Source organism: Lontra canadensis, unplaced genomic scaffold (genome assembly GCF_010015895.1).
Source record: "Lontra canadensis isolate GAN:19392208 unplaced genomic scaffold, GSC_riverotter_1.0 scaffold79, whole genome shotgun sequence".
Lineage (NCBI taxonomy): Eukaryota > Metazoa > Chordata > Mammalia > Carnivora > Mustelidae > Lontra > Lontra canadensis.
In genome coordinates, this window is record NW_022631073.1 from 916,585 (window position 1) to 926,762 (window position 10,178).

At 63.2% G+C, this 10,178-nt stretch overlaps 1 pseudogene; it reads right to left on the minus strand.

Annotated features, from left to right (window-relative positions):
• Nucleotides 1-6,060: 6,060 nt before the first annotated feature.
• Nucleotides 6,061-6,995, minus strand: LOC116881992 (annotated as a pseudogene).
• Between the last annotated feature and the right edge of the window lie 3,183 nt (nucleotides 6,996-10,178).

Here is a 10,178-nt window from a genome sequence, read left to right on the forward strand (position 1 = left end):
AGGCAGACACGCAAGCCTCGGCCCACCCTCGGTGGGGCACAGACTCAGGCCACTCACATGGCCCTGTCATGGCCTGCGACAGCCCATCTGGCCTCCACTGGCCTCCCTGGGAGCCTCCCTGAGCCCCTGCCCCGAAGACAGGAACCTGAAGCCCGGGTCAGCCAAGCCTCAGGGAGCCACGGCGCTCGGCCAGCGTGACGCGCTCCGTGGCTTCTTCCTGAGAGTTTGCGCAGGAGCCCGTGCTCCCCTGCCCAGCGTCTGATGGCCCCTCAGGGACGCGTTTTAATCTTCTCGCCAAATTGAAATGTGAGCCACCTACTTACGGTCGGGACACTCGGGCCAGAGATGAGCAACCTCGATCTTGGGAAGGACGGGTCCCTGTCACTCACTTGCAGCCACGTCTGTGTCTGTGCCGGGAAGGGGCCGCAGCTCTGGTGAGCGGGATCTCAAGTGCTGAGGCCCGGGTCTCGCCTGAGGGCAGGCTGAGGCTCACGCAGAGGCTCTGTCCCTCATGTCCTCCTGAACCGCTGTCCTTCCCAGGCCCTGGGGGCAGGGGGAAGCCATAAGCCAGGATCCCTCCAGAAGGTGCCTGGATAGAACCCAGGACTCCGCTCTGTCAAAGCACCAAGTGCCCCCGTCTCTCCCCAGCCGCTGTTCACGGACGCTGGCCCCTCCTCGGTCTGGTGGGGGCACCGGGTCTGGGGGTTTTCTCTGGGCCACTCCCTCCACGTAAGAGCTCAAGGCTGGGGATGACACCCCCCATCCACGCAGGGCACGAGTGTCGCAGGGGCCAAGCTCACGTTGGGAGGGCAGCCACGGTCATCTCCGGGGACACATGTCACCACTGCCCGCATTTCTCCGTGGCCGCTGTTCTCGTCCGGCCTGGGCTCTCTCAACTCACGCATCCTTCTCAAGGCCCCCATGGGACCTCATGCGCCACCAGGGTTTTGTGAGGAAACAAGGTGGTGTGTTAGGTGAGTGGCAGGGACTGAACCTGGGGCCTCTGTGGGATTCTCTCGAGGTACATGAGCTGCCCTATAGGACGCTCTGTTCCATCTACACTAACCACCTTGAACACAATGGCTACCTTTAGGATTTGGGGGGCCAAGCCCTGGGAAAATCGGACCACTCGTTACTCTTATCAGAGATTCAGAGAACAAGTTCCCGCTGCTTCTGAAGGCTGGCAGTGCTCCCAGAAGGGGCACGGACTGTGCTCCCTCGGCCACCTGCCAGCAGGGAGGGGAAGAGCCCCGCCCCTGGAAGCCCCCTTGGGAGGCGGAACTGGGGTCTGCAGGATGGCTTCTGGGGCCTCCTGGTCTGAGGGAGGGGACAGCCCCAGGCAGAGGAGCACTGACGTACCACGGGGGTCCTCAGGGCCTCCGTGGGCCCGTGGGGAGCTCTGGGCTTCCAGGGTCTCAGCCAGGCCTGGGCCTGTAGCCTGCACTGGCAGGTTGCTGGGTTGGGGGCCCGCCAGGGACTCTGGGCAACAGCTGTCCCCCAAAACACCAGCTGGTTGAAGGGGCCGCCTTTGAACCTTGTGCCGTGGTTCCCACTCCCCCGGGCACAAGGCTGGGGCGCTCCCCTCCCTGCACCCGCAGACACCTTTGGCCCGAGCTGCTCCTGGTGCTTGGCCAGCCGACACGTGGGACGTGTCTTCTGTCACCTCAACTGGGCCTTTGTCTGGGCCTTCCCCAGGGGAAGGTATGTGGGGCCCGCCAGAGCCCCCAGGACCCCGGGGTGGGCCCCGGCCAGGGATCAGAGGTGGAGGAACGGCAGCCCACCTCGAAGGTCATGGCAAGGACGCTCCGGGGATTGGTGAGGAGGGCAGTGGGAGCCCCTGCTGTGGGTCCCGGGGTCTCGGAACCCCTGTGCCCTCCGTCCCGGGTGTCGGTCCTGTGCCCCTCTGCGAGGCCGCTGACTGTCCAGCACCCCGTGTCAGAGAAGCTACCTTCTGGACACTCCCCCACGGCTGGGAGTGAGGTGTGCGACGCTTTCCTGGCAGGAGACGTGGAGGCCTCAGAGTGGTTCGTGACGCCTCTTCTTTAAATGGAGGAGGGAGGAAGGCCCCCGAGTCTGCTGCTGGCCGCGTGCGGACACTGGGAACCGATCTCCTCTGGAGGAGAGACTCATGAAAACGTGATCGGGGCAGATCCTCGATAACCGACCTTACAAGTCACCATCACCAGAGACAAATCTAAAAAGAGATTTCCTTTGTCATTGACTCATCTTGGCCTACATACCGTGGGAAATTTCCACGGCCGCTCGCATCTGACACAGGCGCCGCCCCGGAGTCCCGCGCTGGGTGGGGGCGCGCCCCCCGTTGGGACCGGTCTCCCAGGGCACAGGCAGGCGGCCGCAGGGACCCATGGCGGCGGGGGTGCAGGGGACGGTTGGGAGACGGGTCCCACGTGGGGCGTGCCCCCACCCACACCTGCCTGTGGAGCCGTCTTCGGGGAACATGCTCCCTCCGCCGGGGCGTTCTCGTTTCCCCAGCTTTCCCGGGCCAGCGTTCACGTGCGAACACGTCCCGTGCGGAGGGACCGTGCAGCGGCCCGGGGGTGCCCGCGGAGACGTGCAGCCGTGCGCACAGGTGACTGCGGAGTGTTTCCGTTGCCTGCAGGAGAGGCCCGCTCCCAGACCCTCGCCCCGTATCCCCGCCGCCCGGCCTGAGCGGCCACGCGGCCACCTTCCGTGTCTGTGCACCCCGTGCAGGGCGTTTCGCAGCACTGGAGCTCCCGATGTGCGGTTCCACGTTCTCTCTGCCCCCGGAGCGTGGGCGGCCCCTACATCTGGGTGACTTTCGCTCAGTGAGTCTAACTTTGAGTTCCAAGAATAAGTTCACCTTAGGGATGTGAGGAAAGACCTGCTTCCCTGTTCAAGTTCACACTTCAGGGCAGCAGGGAACGCGGGTCACGGGTGTGTGGGCCCTGCAGAGCCTTGACTCTCTGCAGGACCTCGCCTTCACGGGGACACGCTGGCTGCCCAGTCGCACCTGTGACCCCGTTCCTAGAGTGGGCAGCGCTGCATCCCCGTCCCCCTCGGGGAGGGGGCAGCAGGTTTCTCTTAGCAAACAGTCCCCACTGTTGGTGGCTCTCCCAAGCTCTGAAGCCCACGCCCAGCAGCCCCGCCCCAGCCCGCACTCCGCCGTCCTTCCCGCCGGCCTCCCACGCTCAGCTCTGCTCCCCCAGAGGAAAAGCTGGAAGGGGTCACCCAGGGGAGGAGGTCCCCACATCAGGTCTCGCTGACAGGTCCCGCCACCTCCCAGCAGACGGGCTCGGCCTCCTGAGTGGCGGGAGAGGCACAGTTAAGTGTAGGAAGGTTCTCAGAGAATCAAACTCAAAGTGTTCATTAAATCTGTTCTTCTTTCTTGTCCATGATTTGCTGGTTTCAGTTAAAAATCTTCAGAGAACACACAGGAAGATGCTCTGTCCCCCGCTGTCACCAGCTCCCGGTTTTGAGGAAATCATGGCCCAAAGGAATGGGCCACTCCCAAGGGGGGGATGTGCTCTGAGCAGGGGTCGGGGCCACTCAGGACGTTAACTGCCAAAATGGATGTGGTCTGGCCAAGGCTGGAAAGACTGGTCCTGGGACAAAAGAAACGTCCCAAACCTCATTCCTAGGGACTTTGACTTAAACGTGATCCCTCTACAGTGACTCAGACTGAAAGACGAGAACAAGCGAGGGAGAGGGCGTGGGACCGCGGGGACAGGGCCTGGGGAGCTGGGGGCGACCGCCGGCCATGGAGGGAGGAACCCAGCAGGCCCGACACGTGGCCGTAGCTTCGAGCAGAGACCAGAAGGGACCCCATCTCCCAGAGGAGACCCAGACTCAGCCCGTGGCAGATCCAGGACCGGCCTAAGAGGACCGAGGCTCAGCCCAGGCCAGACCCGGGCCCAGCTGGCAGCTTCTGGAAGAGGAAACCGGGTCACAGGAGACGCACCCCGTTTTGGACGTGGGACATCGGAGAGGTGCTTGCCGGCCCACACTTTCTCTTAACTTGTAGCACCTCTGACTTGTCTTGACGCTGTTGAGAGAGGTATGTGCTGCCCTTCCTGAGATCGCTGGAAACGTCCCAAACACACGCGGGGGTCAGCAGGCGGAGCGACAGGTGGACTCGCCCCGGCCACAGGCCCCCACGCACAGCCAGAGTCCTCCGAGAGCACGCAAGCCGCGGGAGGAAGTCAGATTAACTTCCCTTCGGTCAGTGCCGGGCAGGACACTGTCCGCCTCCAGGCCACCCCCTGTGGCGGGGCCCCTGTGGCCCGCCAAGCCCCACCCTAGCCATGGGGCGCCCGCCCACATCCCTCGTCGTGGGGCCACCGGCTTCCTGCCGGCACGACCCCCAGACTCGGGTGGAGGGTCTGAGCAGGCAGAGAGCACGGGTTTGGGGGGACGGCCGGGTCCCCGCGCGTGGCGCTCTGCTCCGCGGTGCTCTCGGGCGGCGGGGGCTCCGTCCAGGCCTTGCCCGCCCGCGCCCGCCTTCTCCTCCGGCCGAGGCAGAGGCTGTCAATTCTGCTCCGCAGGGGCTGTTTCCTCCCCTCTAAAGCCCGTCTTGGGTCCCGGTTCCCATCTGTGAAACCGGAATTTCTGGAAGAGACTGTTTGTCCTTGTGGCTTGTGTGTTATGACTGTGTGTCCCCGTGGCCATGTGTGTCCCCGTGGCTGTGTCTGTGCCCGAGCAAAGCCCGTCACCTGCGTGAAACGCAGACTCGGGCCCTGGGGGAGGGTGAATTTGCACATCTACGTGCAACTGTGTGTGTGTGTGTGTGTGACCGGGCAGGACACATACGTGTGCACGCAGTGACCGGGTTCGTAGAACTTTCTGGTGGGCTAATCTCCAGGTGGCCCTGGACAGTTCCAGCCTGTGGTGCTCCCCAAGAGGGACCCCGGACAGCAGCAGGGGCTCCTAGCCACTGCTCGCCGGGGCACCTCCAGGAGTGGGCAGCCCCCCATAGCTCTGTCCTGGGGAGGAGGCTGTGATCTTTACGAGGCTCCCCACAGGGAGAAGGCAGGGGGCACGGGGTGCACACGAGGCCCTTGGGGAGGCCCTACCTGGGCAGAGGGGCCTGTGGCCAGCGGTGTCCCGCAGCTCCGGACCCAGGGGCCCCAGGAGCGTGCAGGAATGCGGAGGGAGGTCTCCAATCAGTGGGAGGGTCTGGCTCCCTGCATCTCATCAGCATAAGAGCCTGGGGCTCAGAGAGGTTAAGAAGCGGCCTAAGGGCCCCCAGCGGGTGAGTATCACAGCCAGGATCTTCAGCCAAGCTGACCTACCTTCAAAGGGGAGAACCGTGGGGGTGGCCCGACTGGAAAGAGGACGGACATCCGTCTGCTTCCAGGAAAGACTTGAGGTCTGGGGGCCTCGTGGTGGACCTGGGATGGACTTCTAAGCTGAGGGCGAGGACCTAGCAGACCTGTGGGCTGCCCTCCCACCCTCATCCGGGACTCCGCACAGCACCCTGGAACCAAGGCCCCCCGGGCGGCATGCTGGTGGGGGTACCGTGGGGCCGGGGTTGGAGAAGGCAAGGGCCAAGGGAAAGATGGGGCAGGACGTGCCGTCTGGTGAGTTATAGAAAAGGAAGCCGTAACGACTTTCCCTGGAAGGAAGTGAGGGGTCCAGCGTCCCTCAAGCCAGGACCAGCAGAAAAGAGCCCTGGGGAGGGACGTAGGGTGCTGGACATCACTCAGCAGGCCTGAGGCCAGGCCAGCGCTCCCGGCAGGATATCGTGCATCCCTGGGGAAAGAGGCCCCCAGGGCCCCTCCGGGGCCCTGTCCTGGGGCTCCCCCTGCACCCAGGTCCTGACTGCACCCTTCTGGGATGGCTCCTGCCTGCCTGCCAAGGGAGACGGAGTGGGAGAGCCCCACAGTTCACCCTGCGCTGCGGAGTTCCCGCTGACCAGCCCCTCCCCCAGGGCCTGGAAGCCAGCTGGGAGGACTGGCTCGGCCCCTTCCCCTCTGCCTCTCCCGGAGGGCCGCAGGGCTGGCTTCTCCCTCGGCCAGAGGATGGCTGCTCTGCCAGGGGCCTTCTGCCCTCCCAGTGAGGGTCCCGGAACGGCCAGGTGGGTCACAGACCTGTGTCTGAAGGGTAGTGCCCGGGGAGCGGACCCGACAGGCTCAAGCCAGCATGGACCTGGGTGGGGTGGGCCTCCAAGGATCCCAAAGGCTACAGGGGCCTGGTGAGCAGGGGGCAGGCGGAGAGGAGCGTCCACAGACGCTGACAGGGACCCCTCGGACAGTCTGGACCCTGCTCCCCTGCTCCCCACTGACAAGGGCTCTGCAAACAGGCAGTCAGACAGAACGGGGTGGGGGAGAGGGGCATGGAGCCAGGGAGGGCATGGGCTGGGTAGATTAGGGTGTGGCCCAGCTCTTGGGGGGACATCCAGGGCTGTGGCTTCTGCCCATCCTTGGAGGTCGATGTTCGAGGCCCAGGAGCCCGAGGGTGGAGGGGAGGGCCCAGAGAGAACCCAGGCCTCCCGCTCAGCCAAGCTGACACAGGTGATCTGAGTGCAGGGAGGCCCGTCCCACCCCCAGGGGACACAGGCCAAACAGACATAGGGTCCCGAGGCTCCTGGTTTTCCACCCCCACCCTCCTCGCCCAGGACCCTCACAGGAGGACAGCAGGAGTCCACGATGGGGTACGCACCCCACATCCGGAGCCTGGAGGGGCCCTGTGAGGCCAGACCGGGTGTCACCACGAGCTTTGTGTCTTTCCTTCAGGAAGAAGCCTGTTTACAGGGGGAGCCCCATGTCGCTCACGCACCTGCACGCGCGCTCTGCCTGACACTCTCGTGGAATGTTGTTGGCCAGGGTGGTGGGGCATGGTCCGGGGAGAGCGCCGTGAGTCTCGGGCCCGGCTTGCCGGGCTCTGGGAATTTCCGCTTTGTCAGAAAGCCCACGTGGTTTCCCAGACAGGCCGTGACCGCGTCCTCGCGCAGCCACGGCACCAAAGACGTCTTCGCAGAACACGGAGTCCCACGGGTTCTTGTCAGACTTGCTCATTCTGTCCAGCTGATCGGGTCTCTAATTCACGTGTCCCGCAAGATGAAGGAGGGGCGTCCCCCTGCGGTCCCCGCTCACCGCGACCCGCTGTGCGTCTTAACTGTTCACCGGGTCTGCCCCCCTTCTCTTGGGCTGTTTGGGTTTTCTTACACTTCCAGAAATCACATACTCATAAAACAGCGGGTGGTGGTCCTTTGGAATTCGTGTCCGTTACAAACATCTTTATCGCTAAGAACACCATCCTGTGTATTTGACAAGGAGAAAGGTTTGTGACTCTGTGCGGTGACGGATACGGATTAAACTCATTGTGGCGATATTCGTGTATAAATGCCCTAACCGAATCGTCTAGTCGCCCACCGTCACCGGTATCCTGTCGACTCGATCACAAGCAAACGTGTCCCCGGGGAGCGGCCTGCATTTCCACACGGTGGTTTTAATGAATGTAAGTTTTCTTTTTTGGTCAATCTTTTTATACTTAAATCCTCTCTTATGACAAGATCACAAAAATAAGTATCAGATATTTTCATCCAGAAATTGCAGTGTTTAAATTTCTGCTCAAATCTGTGTCTTCTCTTATTTTCATTGGTTTCAGGCTCTCGCTTTCTTTAAGTGGGACACTTGCCTCATTAACTTTCCTTCTTTTCTTCTGTTGAGGCCACATGCTGCCCTCCTGACCCCGGCCAGGCCCTGGGAGTCTGTGCCTCACAAGCCACAGTCCTTGCCCTCAGGGGCCTTGGGGGGACCCTTGGAGGTGTGTGGGGGCCAGGCTGCCACTCATGGCGTCTGCTGGAGTCAAGTGGTGGGACTCTCAGGCGTTGTCCCACAGGGTGCAGGTCAGATGCACCCGTGTCTTCCTGCCATGTCCGGGTTCTTGGCCACCCACCACAGAGGCTGGGCCTGTCTCTGGCCCCACACCCCTGCCTTGTAGACAAAGCAGTTTCCTGAAGGAAGCATCTGGAACAATTCCTTGCTGTGCTCCAAATGGGGCTTCCAGAATCTTCTGGGCTTGCTGGTGGGTTCCAGGGGCAGGAGGACTTCTTGCAGGAGGACTTTCTCAGACATGTGACGCTATAGCTTGTGGCTCTCCAGTGTCTCTGAGGAGCACGAGAAGATACTCTGTGACCCCAGAGACCATGTGGCTCTGCCGGGTTTTGTGTGTTGGAGGAGGCCTGGGATCGGATCTGCCCTGAAGAGCCCCTCTTTGTCCATGGGCCTCGCAGCAGCGCAGAAGCACGAGGCCCCGCCCCAGTCTTGGGACCCAGGTGGACACGTGGCCTCCAGAGGGGGTCACGGTGTGGCTCAGGAAAGGACACGTGTGGGCTCCAATACAGCCGCCAGGGTCACACCTGCCTTCCTCACTGGCCGGCGAAGGGTTCAGAATGCAAGTCAGACGTGTCGGGGGACGGAGCGTGGAGCTTTCTGTCTCAGGGTCACGGACAGAAGAAACACAGCTCTGTGGGGGTACGTCCAGGAAACGGGCTGTCTGCCCTTGTTCATTCATTCATTCATTCATGAGTGAGTGAGTGAGGGGATGAATGAAGGAGGGCAAGGATGCACTCTCCTGTCCCCACGGTTGTGACCAGCGTCCATGGGCCAGCGGCCACTGTCAGCGTGTCCACATGCTGGGAAAGCCGCGCCAGCTGAGGCCTCCATGTGTCCACGTGGGCCCCAACTCTCGTGTCTCACGAGGGGCGGCAGCTCCGTCCTGGGGGCCCACGAGCAGGAGCTGGCACGTGGTGAGGACTGGACATGGCCTGACGACAAGCCTGTGGACTGAGGAGCCCAAGGCTGTATGAGAACCACTCAGGCTGGGCGGGCAGCACGACGGGACAGCAGGTTCCCGGTGGGAATCTCCCCAGGATGGGGATGGCACAGGGAGCTGCCCTCTGCTCGTTGGCATTCAGGGCCCAGATCAGGAGGCCCCTCCAGAAATGGCAGGGCTCTCGGACCTCCTTCCCAGACCCTGGGATCCATGTCCGGGTCAGGCTCGTCAGCCCAAATGCCCCTCCCCCTGGAACCACAGAGCGTGACCTGACCTGGAACAGAAGGGAGCCCCAGGAGCTGTGGGAGCCTGGGAGGACCCGTGGCCCTGCCACACCTGGATTCAGGCCTCTGCCTCCGGGGCTGGGAGCCAGCTGGGTTGGTGTGCAGGGCCCCAGCCTATGGCACTTTGTGGCAATGGGCCCAGAGGTGGTGCCAGCGGGCTTTGGACCACACAGCCTGGATTTGTGCTGACCCACCAGCCGCCCCCCGTGGGACCTCCCTGGGCCTTCACAGTGCTTTGCTGCTCCCTCCAGACACCCTGTGGACTCAGGGTCCCCTCAGCATAGGCCTGTGGGTCTGAGGCTGGGCACACAGTTCCAGGAGGGTGTATGGGGTTTCAGCGAAGAAGCCGGTGCTTGGGGTCTACGGCGGGAGGGCCACACCCCATACCTGAGGTTTTCCTCACGGTGCCCTGGCCTCTTCAGCAACACCCCTCTGTCCAGCTGAGAAGGGACTGTCCCCCTGTGGGCCCCAGGTCCCAGGGAGTGGAGAGTGTCATGGGAGTGTCCCCCAGGGCTCTCCCCCTCCTCTGGGCCTCCTCAGTGACCACGGGATAGGGCCACAAGGCCCAGGAGGCCAGAGGTGGCTGGGGGCCTCTGGGACCACGCAGGGGTCAGCCTAAGGCACCCCACCCCTTCTGAGCCCCCCAGGGGATGTTCCGGACCCAGAGGCAAAGTCAGGGATCAGAGTCAGGGGGCTCCACGGCAGCTCTCCTAGACCCTCCTGGCGAGGCCTGCAGAAGCCTTCTCCGTCCGGGAGCCTGTTCTCAGCGCCTCCCTGGCCTCCCGTGAGGCCAACTGGGGACATGGGAAGAGGACCTGCCTTCTCAGCCGGGCTCCTTTGCCTTTCCCTTGCTCGGCCTCTGCTTGTCCCCACCTCCACAGTATAGTTCCACGGCCCCTTGTCCCCCATTCGCAGAAGACCTGGAGGCTGGGGAGAACCCCGCGTGGGTGCTCCTACTACTTGCTAAGGCAGCGTGAAGCAGGGGTGCCCCCAGACCCTGCTGACCGCACCAGGAGAGGCGTCTTCTTGCCCTGGCACCCGCAGGCCTAAACACAGCCATGGACCCTGGAGTCACCAGGCTGGCCTTCCGTGCTCTCCGGCCAGGCCACTTCTGAGCCACAGTCCTGTGGGCCGCAG